The sequence below is a fragment of the Vollenhovia emeryi genome, unplaced genomic scaffold (assembly GCF_000949405.1).
Source record: "Vollenhovia emeryi isolate VEMERY1.0 unplaced genomic scaffold, V.emery_V1.0 DF939160.1, whole genome shotgun sequence".
In the NCBI taxonomy this organism is placed as follows: domain Eukaryota; kingdom Metazoa; phylum Arthropoda; class Insecta; order Hymenoptera; family Formicidae; genus Vollenhovia; species Vollenhovia emeryi.
In genome coordinates this window covers 726,310-739,192 of record NW_011967206.1, presented here as the reverse complement: position 1 = coordinate 739,192, position 12,883 = coordinate 726,310, and the positions used below count along the sequence as shown (strand labels likewise).

Genomic DNA, 12,883 nt, shown 5'->3' with positions numbered 1-12,883 from the left:
GTTTGCAAAGTCATTGTCCCTGTCTGCATTCTTTTCAGGAGAAAAAGATTTGCTTTCAGAAGTCTCTCTTGTTCTTTAAAAGTGATCTGCATTTCGTTGTCATCGTGTAAAAAATATTTAGTATTCAAATTGTCACTGTTCATAAAAATAAATAAATGAAGCGCAAGATCGATCACCAATTAACGCTGAAGTGTCAGTAACATATTATATTATACGCTGTCACAACAGCTGAATAAATAACTACCACTTATACCATTATTTTACGTAACTGTTTACATTCGGGCACAACGGGTTCCTTGCTCGTTAGATCGCGAAACGTGATCGAAGAGAACAATTTGGTTGCGTCTCGTTGAATTTAATTCGATTCAGATCGACCTTCGCGAACGTGCTCGGGCTGCTGGGACCGTTCCGCGTTCGATCCCTATCGATCAACCTCGATTCGGACAATCTGATTGTGTGCCTGGCACGTATGCTCCCTTTTCTCCGGTTATCGATCTAGCGGTGAACAGTGAAATCGATTCGCGTCCCGGAATGTCTCAACCGGAATAATAATAGGACATGCACGTAGCCATTTATCGTGCCGGGTTTTCTTGCCTGTTCCACTGCCTATTCTTACGCTGTCATTCTAGACATCGACTAATTGAAAAAGTTTCGTCAAATAACGGCAATCTTTCGCGATGACAAAGGAGCGAACGAGAAGGGAAATGTTTCTCAAGATATTTCAGCTCCGACACGAGCTGCCGGGCAGAATAATGTCCATTAAACGGTGATGAGGCAAAAAGTTTCAATATGGCACTTCCCCCCCGCCTCCTTTATGTGGGACAATCTACATACTTTTGAAATAAGGGAGCGAAAGTGAGACGGCAACTCTGAAAAGCACATTTTGCGAATTGTAGGTGTCGTCTTTTTAGTTCCGTAACGTCTGCAATTTGCAACGAGTCGCGATAGTTTCAAAGCACTCTGCATGTCCAAGCAAACCGGGGTTTGAGAGTCCCGACGGTTGTGCACGTTTTCGTGGCGTACAAACGCTAAAATGCCGCTTCGTGAAAACGCCCGGCATCAGAAGGTTCGCGTCCAAACTTCATGTTAACAGCGCATTGTAAAATTGCCGAATGCGCCCGACCGCGAGGGACCGCCGCGTGCGTCCGATGGTATATTTGTCCAACGCGGCTTTTATTGTCGAGCTCTCCTTTCCCTCTGCCACTGCTGCAGTCCGGATCATCGCGATCAGTTTTCTTTCGAGAAACAACAAAGAGAGAGGAAGAAAAGAAGAGAGAGAGAGAGAGAACATTAATTTATATTCTTTATAATATACTCTTTCAACATTTGTTTAAACGGCTCTGTTTTCTCATAACTCTTTATTTGAGAGGGGGAAAGGAGAGGATCAGAGAGAGAAGATTCTTCAGCTCGAAAGTGAAAAGTTCATTGCGGAATGCTTATGTATTTGCTGAAAGCTTCGTATACGTTCCACGACGAAGTCGCTGAAAGGAGAGCTTTTGAGAGGAACGGACAAAGCGCGACAGGGAAAACGAAGGAGAAAGATGGATGTAGGACTGCGTAAATTCCTAACGAGGTGCTACTTCACCAGCCGCTCGGAGAAGTGGAGCAACTGGTAAATTTCTCGCTCGTGCGACTTTCTAAATAAAGCCAATAAACAACGGAGTAATATCGACTGATAACAGGAGCACACCTCTTTATCGACAAACAACACACTTTTTTTTCACGAGATGAATATTCTCTACACTCCAGTACAGATCGATGTAGAAGATCCAAGTAATAGATATACTGTTGATGTTTTCGTTGGTTACTGGTCACCTGTGAACTCCGTAAATCAGCATCGGATTCTTTTAAAGAAGATATTTCAATGCGCTTAAAGAGCGCCACCGACATTTCTTTCATCAATTGTAAATGTTTGCTAAGACTACTTTTGTAGGATTATATCGTTCCTTTCGTGCCAAAATTTTAAACGTGCAAATTTCCACAAAACAGTAAAATCAGTCAAATTTACGTCCGAAGTAAAACATTGATCTTCGATTTTTATTTCAAAATTTGTATTTAATCATTTTGCGAAAATTTGCTCGCTCGCGGTTTTGACGTAAGAGAGATGTGCAAATAGACTTCTGCAATCTTGTGAAATCTTTTACGGAAGGAAAAGTTAATTACGTTTTTTTTGCAGATATATATGCACATGTCATTCTCGTTCCGCGATAGCGGACAAGTTGAAGAGGTCTTTCTACCCGTTGCGAATCGTTTATCAAAATTCGCGCTACTGAGGGTAAGTCTCATTAAAAAGTGCTGCGAGCTACTCTGAATTTCTGAGGAGATACTTGGAGTAACAAAAAATGGAGCAAGCCGAGAGGCTGTTGGCCTCGTCGCCTTTTCAACTTTGCCCTAGCGTTTTCAAAGCGCCTCTATTCTTAATAGAGGCATACAGAGAAGCATTGGAAAAGATAATTATATTAGGAGTAAAATAACTTGAGGCCGAGAAAAATTTCTGCGCAATTTTTATCGATTCGCTCGACGTGAAAAATTTTTTAACACACACAATGCAATAGCAATTTTAAAAAATATAAAATTATTTTATCTCTTCACAATGCACACAATGCAACTCGAGTTTTTTCGCGTCAGTGCACTTTTACGAAATAAATGCTCGTACGAGCGATTTTTCCGACGTTATAACGCCGGGGAAATAAAAAAAAGTGTACCGCGAATAGAATATACCGGCCTTCCTATCAGCTCGATAATATCCCATCCGGCTTATTTTTACTCCCTTGTTCGCCGGCGCGATGCTCGAGGCAGGCCTTATATAAATGCACCCCATTGCTACCGTTTCTCTACCCCCACAATTTTCGAACCACGAAATACCGTGACCTTCTGATTCCCCCCGCGGCCCCTCGCGCGCGTCTAACAGTTAAGCTTCCGACTGTATATGCTCTTTGGTACACCTCTGGCATTAAGCCGAAGAGATTATTGCGTGGCGGTAGCGTTCTATCTCATTCGGGATACTCTCTCCGAGATCGGAGGCTTTAATGTTCTTAATAATGCAGCCGGTGGTGAATAATGTAGCAAAGAGATTACTGGATGGGCTCGTTTAATCAACAACGAATGGCATGTGAATGTGACGAATTATTACGAGCGATAAAACGACTCAGAACGGAATTTGACTGCGTGTGTGACTCTGTTGCTCTCATGTAGTTTAACTAACGGATAATCAGTGTGACTCGTAAATTCGACCAATTGCACGATGCCAATTGTGACTCTTTGAGATATGACGCAGTCGCAGTAATGCGACAATGTTTAATAATTTTCGTTGCGAAATAGATTCTGTTAAAAATGAGCTAGTTAAAAGCCAGACGTTTCATCCGCCCATGAATAATGTATGCAGCGTGTTACGTTTCCGTGCGCGCCGTGTGTTCTAAAATTATCCCGTATAACATGCAAATTGCGCATCTGTAATTTTCACAGATTACACAAGTCGTCATGGGGTTGATACACATATATACGCGTAAGATACGTAACCACTTATCAAATGTAGGGATAATACAGTAAAGGTTTTTACGCGCGAGTATGCGCTCGCAGAAGGGAATTCTCTCTTTTGATTCTAATCCAAATCTCCTTAGGAAACCCCTTAATCCGACGTAATATGATAACGAATCTTTCCCCTTTTCGGCGTGTACTACGAAACCTGTAGATTATCTCCTTTTATGCATAAATTCCACTTACGCTCTTTTCATTGCTGTTATATGAAATGTCAAAGCTTTGTGCAACAAAAAAAGAGAGAAAGAGAGAGAGAGAGAGATTATTACAAAGAAGACTGTGTCGTAGAATGGATTGTATCTAATGTCTTGAAATATTGTCATACAGGAATATCCACTCTTTACAAAAAGATTCTTTCTCTCTTTTGTTTCTCAAATTAACTTCCGCGTATGACCAAATGTATAAATTATTGTCCGTTTTATACTTATTTGTATTACATGTATTATGATGCCTTTACCCTATGCACGTCCTTGCGCAAAAGTGAAAGTTAAAAAGTTAGGCGTAAGTTTATACTTGTTTTACTTCTTAACGATAAACTGTTGTAACAGATACCTTCCGGCACTAATACCTGCGCACGAAACGAAGCGCAATGTAGAGACTGTTTATAGTCTCACGCGACGCAAGACGGAATACGATAGCAGATGAGGATGGTCAATATATATATTTCAGACACTATCGCGTAATGCCTCAATTACAATTTATAATGAGTTTTCGCCCCCGTTAATTACAGGCGACATCCCCGTCCAAGTATTACTAGGCGGCCGGAGTTAAACAAGCTTTCCAGATTTACAAGCCTTTCCTCCGACAGCTCTCTTTCTCGCTCCAACTGCCGTGGTCCAACGAATTCCTGGAGCTCGTCGGACTCCGCCCACTCTCGAGGGTGATTCCGGAGGTAAGAGGAGCTCGGAGGCGATGCGAAAGGGCGAAGTCGATTTATTCTAGCGGGGAGTCGAGGAGGTCCTTAGTCCCGAATCCTCCTAGGATCCCTTTCACGAGGTATGCGAGGTACGTATAGGGCACGCCTCGGGTAGTCTACGCGAGGAAACCCGAGAAAAACCCCTCACACCGAAAATACTTCCCACACCTCTGATCCTGTAAGCTTCCGTTTCTCGGAGAGAAAAAAAGGTCGAACGGGAGTGCAAACGGCGCGCGCCGGTCGATGAAGGACGGGACGAACAAACGCTCCCGACTCCACGAGAAAACGAGATCTCTTTCTCGAAGGGGATACACGAACGGCTGAAACGATTCTGATCCACCAGTGATATCTCGCTGATCAGTTCGTGCGTGTAACGCAAAATAAGATGCCTTGAGGAAACGAAGATCAAAGTATCGCTCGTCAGGTGGATGCCTTTGTATCATATCCAGTTTATAAGGTGCTTCCTTCTAGGATGCTTCTGGTTGGAATGTCCCGAAAGAAAAATTTAATAACGCGGCAAACGAGAAGGCACAAGGCAAACAATTTGAGAGAGAATATTAGCCAAAAGAGAAAAAATTGGTCTGCGATCGTATTGGGTTCGGAGTATATATTAATAATAGCGTGCGATATATTTCATTTTTCAAGTCTGCGACTTTAGGAGAAACAGAATTGCAAGTTTATTTACGAACTTTGTTAATAACAAGATTTGTAAAAATTTGCATAATTTACGTTGTATAATAAAATGCAATATTATGTATCACGTAAATCTAAAAGGTAGAGCTATTATATTATATCACTGCAAAAAATTACTGAAGTGCTTCATTACATGATAAAACTTTTGAAAAAAAAACAATAAAAAGAATCAAAGAACAATAAACAGCAATTTTAATGTAATGTATAATTATACAAATAATCATGTAATGTTTCATTAACTCCCGACTTTAAATACTGACGTATTTTTAATCAACGTACAATGTACTACAAACAAAACATTGTAAAAGAGATAAGTGTATAAAAATGTCAAGAAGGTCATTGTTGTTTATTAATTGAAAAAAAATAACTATATATTCGTAAAAGAAAAAAGGACGACATATACTGATTGTGAGATAAATCAAATATGGCGATATATAGATAAGAAACAAGAGTAAATCGTGCAAATGAAATGGATCGAATTACGTCGAAGAGACAGAGACATATTTAATCGCGAGTACTTAATTCGTCTCACGTTTAGGGGACTCATAAATGGACGGGAAAGAAAGCAAAAAGTGGGAGGACGAGAAGTAAAAGAGCGAAAAAGGGAGAGAGACGACTTAATACACAAAAGCACCCCTCACTGCCGGAGACGATTCTGCAGACGGGGTTGCATTTTCTTTCTTGCGTACGTGACAAGTATGAACGCGCGCCAAAAATTCACAGACTTCGTACCGAGCGAAAACGTGCGGAAAGGCGAATCGAGACATATTTTCGCAAGAGTTATTGCAGTAGATTTAGATCGCATTGTTGATCTATTAATTGTTACACGTTGATTGGGAGAACTCGGCACCCTTCCGTTTCATAGACGATATTATTCTCCGAGAAGTTTATATGCGAAAAAGCGAAGAAGATATACCGAGAAAAATCAATTGAATAAATTATGATATACTCTTTCTTTAGATCTTATATATAATTGGTATAAAAAACACATATGTCTATCTAGATTAAAGAAAATATATGTATATCTAGAATAAACTTTTCATGATAGTAGCCGCGATGTAACTGGAAATAAGCGCTTTAGGGGTTTAGAGAGATAGAGAGAGGGGAGGGGAGAGAGAGAGAGAGAGAGATCATGTGATTGGTCGGCGTAGATGGAAGGCTAGGAAGATGTCCTTGGGTGCATCAAGGGAGCCATTATCGAGGGATGAAAGCACAGAGAGGGTGCGCGCTATCTTTCGAGACACCCTGTGCATAATTTATCACTAGAATGAATCAGGTTTGGCCGTGCGTATCGAAGAGTTTAAACCGCAATGCATAAATCGGGGCGCAAGATAATAATAAGCCGTCGTCAAACTTGCAGTCAGCAAAAAAAAATGTTAATGCACCTTCCGTCAGCGGAAAAATATTTAAATAGTGTCATTAAAAGATCGCGAAATTTAAATAACCGTGAGAAAGTTCCTTTTATACAGTCGACTTTGAAAGCTTCATAAAAAATTTAAAAAGCAAGTTGAGCTTATGCATTAAAACTACATTAAAACTCAATCCGATTAAATTAACCCGATTAAAAATTAAGCTGCATCGAGAAAATGTTAATCAACGAAGTTGCTTATGCGAAGCAATATGCTTCGACCTAAGGCTTCAACTTGGATTGCTCGGTAAATTAAGCGTGTGCGATACTCTCTTGTTCATCTTACCACAGTCCCTTTTTGCGTCCATTTACCCTAATCTGCGTTATTTACATCTCCTTTGTTTCGTGTTACATAATGAAAAGGTTGCGATGGTACAGACCTTCAACGCGCGCTGCGTGTCCAACTTATGACTATCAAGTCAGTGCTAATGGATTAAAGTAACAAAATGCTGTGCTCTTTGAGAGTTGCCGCCACTTCGGAACACCAGAAGATAAACCGTTACGTCGTAAAACGTTGTAACAAAAGTGCAAGAAATCGCAATAAGGTTCCAAATGTTGTGAAATTTGGTCGACATGTAACAAAAATCAAAGCCGCTTGTAATCTTAATAGATTTCTCATAATAAAATCATATCCGGGTTTCAGTAGAAAGCAGCTGTTCAGTTATTCTACTCTCTAAAAGTCAATCCAGTGCATTTAACTGTGAATCAATGAATATTCACTAGTGAATTTTCAGTGATAATCCACTGATTGACTTTTAGAGAGTATCTTCATTGATACACATAAGACATAGTTGAAAGTGAGATTTCTTGAGCGTTTCTTACAATTGTAATTCGTTACGAGTGATTTCGATTTGTTTTATTCTCATATCCCGCGTGTATGCGTGTTACTTAATTTTAGTTGAAATACTTTCTTTCGTCAAATATCTTTAATTTATCATCTTCGTACACCCTCAGAAAGAATTTCTGTCACCGAGACAAAAAATATTCTTGACGCATTTACATTTCTCACAACCTCATTTAGTATAAAAATAAGACGATATCAAAATAAAATCAATAATTCTTAATTATTCTCCTCTATCGAATTAAAAAAGATTGACTTACTATATTGAGACAAGAGTAACTTATATAAATGTAAGTTTATATATTCTTGCGTTTAGAATAAGTTTTCCCTCCATCTTACAACGCACGAAGTTGGTACCACGATATTCGACAAAAGGCGATACGCACTATCTTTTTATCCTACATTTTAGAATTTTTCATTTAAGATTAAAATATTCCTTTCCCCATAATAAATATGATCTATATCGATCCTATTTTATGATACATTGAAGTGTAATAGCATTGGGCCCGGAAATATTTTCTGTGGGTGTATTTTCTGAAGACAAAAATGATATTATCGTCTTAATGACTGGCGGTAAAAACATATTAGCTACAGAATTTCAATAATTTCGCCGACAGCTTCTATTTTTAAACTTCATCATCCCGGAAGAGAAAAAGACTCGTTTGAGAAGAAAGAATCCCTCAATGGCCGTTAACCCCGTTCCTTCGAGCTGGCCTCAGCGGCAAATAACGAAGCAGAGCCGTGTTCCTGGATCCCTTGAATGTGATTACACGTGGAAGGAAGGAAAGGACGAAGAGACAGAGGGGGAGGGAGGGTTAGGGCGCTTGTCTTGATTTAGTAATAACAAGGCACGGTAGTAGAGATGTGCGAGTGACTACATGAAGCTCGCGAAGACGAAGACGGCGACAGCGGACGGACGGAAGGGAGACGAGACTGAAGCGGCACGAGATGAGAAAGCAAGTTCTCAAAGTAAGGAACTGAGTACACGACGAAGGTACTAATCAGAGTCCCGCGTCTGTTTCGCAATATGCTGAAATCCTGGGAAGACTGTTCCTGTAACAGACTACGCTACGCGAAACCTACCGAAATCTTCATGAGCAAGATTGCATGTATGATTCAGACGAATTGTTGGATTTAAATGAAGTTTAAATTAGGCTTATATCCATTCTCTGTCGTATCGCGAGATTCAAGCTTAAGATAAAGATTTCAAACGTGCTCGAAATATATAAATAATATACATTTTATAATACACAGAAATAAAAACGTAAATTTTTGTAAAGCCGCTCCTTGTATTAAACGCTTGGTTTAACATGGAGATTAGTTTGTCAAATAGATACAAGAATTTCATTACATAAAGCAGTTGAAATATTGTAGTTTTTATAAAATTTGCAGAATGATCTCTATTTTGAACATCTTATCTGACAAACTTTAATTATGTAAATAAATGTTAAATCAGGTAAGAAAATTAAGCAATTTGAATAAATGTTTTAAAAAAACCTCTAAAAAATATACACTATGAAAGTAAATAAAACACAGAAGAGTTGAATCGAGTAGATAGATAGAGATCGCGAATAACGCCGATAAAGTTAAAAATGAGAGATTGAAAAACGTACTTGATGTGTTGGTTAGACAATAGAATAACAGAAATACAGCCATTTGCGAAGACAAGTTCGCTCGACACGACACAGCGTTCGAATTAACTAATCCGACATTCAACGTCGCGTATCGCGGGAATGTCTCGAGGGTTAAGGGCCAACTCTGGGGATTTACAGGGGCTTCTGGCTACACGAGAAGGTAACGTTTCAGAGAACGACTCGCTGAATGGGTTTCGAATTCCGGTTACTCGTTATATAGTGACGATGTATGCAGGTACCGCATATAATGCCGAGAACGATAGGACACGCGCGTATGACCGTGCATTCAGACCTTCGGCTATCGAACTTCTGTACGAGCTGCCGGACCCGTGCTTGACGAAATCGTCAATAACGATGGAGTTGCATCTACAAGTCCATCGTGAACCGTCTGGTGGATTTTATTCGTGAATTTATTTTCCATTCGCGGCAATAACTTTCGAGCCATTCGGGCTGCTAATTATACGCGTGCTAATGAATTACAAACGGAATAAAACAATAGTAACGGAACTTTGTGAAAATTATTTTAAAAAATAAACATTTCAGAAGAATAAGAAAGAACTTGACAAAAGTCAATTATGAATTGATTTTCCGAGTGTAAGAAGCGGTACAAACGGTATTATTCCTGAGAAGTATAACTTTTAAAATATTAAAATATTGCACGAGTGTTGTGAAACATGATCGATATAACTTACTTGAGTGATTCAGTCTGGTGATTTGTACATTACTAGACAACACAAGCGCGCGCCATTTGCTCTCTCTAAAAATTCGCATGATTTGACAGCTGCAAATAACACGACTGAGGCATGTTGTATCGCACAAGCGAGACAGTCGATCAGCATCTCGGAAAAGCGACAACAATACTTCGAGACTTTCGACTATCCACTTAACACGCCCTTTTTTATATAGGAGGATTCTGCGTTATCGATCACAAAATGGCAATTACATTTCAACTAAAAGTTCGGAGCGTACGGAATAAATTGGAGTTCAAGCTAATAAGGAGATAATGATTGCCTATACAATATCGCGATACAATTATTTATAATACCAATGATTTATTCTCTCTATTGTTCCGTTTTCTCTGCATCAAATTAATAAATCGCGTGAAATACCGTTGATGATATAATTCGATAAATATATATAATACTGGAATATTGAATAATAGTACAATATTATTAAATTTATTGTAAAACAAGAGCCACGGAAGAAGAGGAGGGTTAATAACCTTTGTAAAAAGCGAACGTCGGTATTTTCGTTACCGAGAAAAATCCCTTTCCATAAAGAAGGAATTTAAGGCGCTCTAGAACGATTGTTGAATGCAGGCAAGGGTATACAGGAATAAATTCGCGAAGCTCTCTCACGCGAAATGTGAGGCGGAAAGGAAGCGCTCTGCGGAGTAAATTCCGCGAGAGTCTCAGACAGCCCTAAATACATAATGGTTACCACTTATGTCAGCTAAAACATGCCGCGGCGAAATCGAAACGATGGAACAACACGAGCGTTTCTGCAACTGTAGCCTGGGCGTTTTAAAACTTTCATCGATACGTGGAAGTAACCTGAGAATCCCGCTGCAAAATTCGTTGTACTTAAAATAAAACCTGCCAGGGGAGTTTTGCCCCCCCCCCCCCCAACATAAATTTCCACAGCACGAAATTATAAGAAAATATTTTTTATACATTATAAAAGTAAACGGATTACGCGTAATAGCGTATCAATTTTAGGGAATGTTTCTTCACACATGTGATGTTATTTTATATCTTTTATAAGAATTCCATATTGATATTGCTACTAATGCAAATAGTATCAATAGGGTCTACAGATATAACATAATCATTGTATCATGCTCGGAGAGAATTTTCTCTGAAAATTTACCTTGGAAAATCATGTACTCGTAGGACAACATGGCATTTTAAAGGACTCTATGACAGTTTTGGAAAAATTTACCATACATTTTGCGGGCAAAATATGTACTATGTATATAATTAGTAGTAAAATGTATGGTAAAATTTCAAAAAACTCTCATAAAATTCTTGGAAATGCCGTGCTGTCCCTCGATTAGACGATTCTCAGGGTAAATTTTAAGAGAAAATTCTCTCCGTGTACAGTTAAATATATTCATTGATATTTAATGATGATTCGATCGTGTGAACACCTCTTAAATCGTGCCGGCACGGGAAAGTCTCGGATCGGAGGAAAGTAACTCTCGCTGTGTATACCGAAGATAATACGCTTCTCCAAGTAACGGTCGGAGTTCACACTCCGAGGGGATTAGAGGTGGAAAAAAAGAAATTGAAAGCTCGTGAGATACGATGGCGGAGACACAGGGGAATGAAACGATTCCGAAACACGAAATATCCACCGTCTCGTGCTTGTTATCTACTTCTCTATTCTTTTTGTCTATTGCTCCGAGCCTCGATTTCACGGAGCACGAATTAGCAATGGGACGTGAAATTGAACGGTTGCGAATCGTTAATTAAACATAAAACAGGGGATTAAAAACACCTATCGCGCGAGCACGTGTGAATCGCGTAAATTTTCGGCAACATGGTGTACTTTTCGTGTAAAAGTATCACGTAAGAAATTCCAATTTCTATTCAAATTTTTTGCTACCGTAAAAATGGAGCTTAGCCGCCCCGTAAGTCGCGTAACAAGTTTAACGCTCTAGTGACAGCTCAGGTGATTTTATGGGTTTGCGTTGCTAGGAACCAGAAGCCATTCGCGTGTCTTCTTCTGTATTTGCTTCGCCAAGAGCTAAAAGCAATGGGTATATTCATTATATTTGTGTTCTGTTTGTATCAATATCTAGAGAGATAGAATATCCTATCTGAAAACATCATATACAGGATATAATACGGGATATTTCCTATTTGCAATATTTTAGAATATCGTCAGTTCGTCTTCGTCGTATACAAAGCAAGCTGTTTTCTTTTATTTAAGGAGTCATTCCACTTTAACGGCTCACAAACTATTCTTACCTTTAACAATTTTTTCATAGTAAATACACCATACAATAAAATCAATCTTTTGGGGATTTATTAGGGCACTCTTTAATACTACACACAAATTTTTGTCATAATTTAAACAATTTTTTAATTAAACGTTTTCTACACCGTTCGAATGGCGTGTCAAAAAAGATTCAAGTCCGCTGCGTTGACGATTTTTATCATTCAGGCTTACCTGAAACAAAAATCAAAAAGATTCTTAATCTATACGAGTGTCGCTATGTCCCGAACCTCAATTAATAATTTTTATTTAAAAATAACAAAACGGTGCCAGTTTGAAAAAAGTTTTAAAAAGTACTATTCAAAACTTTTGAAAACTTTGAGGTTCAGGACATAGCGACACTCGTATAGCTTAAGAATCTTTTTGATTTTTTGTCTCAGGTAAGCCTGAATGATGAAAGTCATCAACGCAGTGGGCTTGTATCTTTTTTGACACGTCATTCCAACGGTGTAGAAAACGCTTAATTAAAAAATTGTTTAAATTATGACAAAAATTTGTGTGTTATTTAAGAGTGCCCTGATAAATCCCCAAAAGATTTATTTCATTGTATGGCGTATTTACTGCGTACAAAATTGTTAAAGATGAGCATAGTTTTTGGGCCGTTAAAGTGGAATGACCCCTTAAGAACGCCGTAACGGACATCGCGCGCAGGCGGAATTCGATGGTCGAACAAAATTAAGGTGAAATTATTCTGCGCACACGTCCACGGGGATTACGCGACCGAATTTGTGCAACTCATGAGTCTTTTGGTAAAAAGTACACGCGCGTAGTATAGCATTATTGTGCGTCTATAAATAAACCGAACGGAACGTCGAGCGCCGCGACACGTCGGTAGGAATCGTTTTTTTTTTCTT

At 39.0% G+C, this 12,883-nt stretch overlaps 1 protein-coding gene across 4 annotated transcripts in view; it reads right to left on the bottom strand.

Moving 5' to 3' along the window:
* Positions 1–12,883, bottom strand: part of LOC105564698 (probable Ras GTPase-activating protein) — a 372,283-nt gene that overhangs the window by 199,231 nt on the left and 160,169 nt on the right. The window lies entirely within an intron of this gene.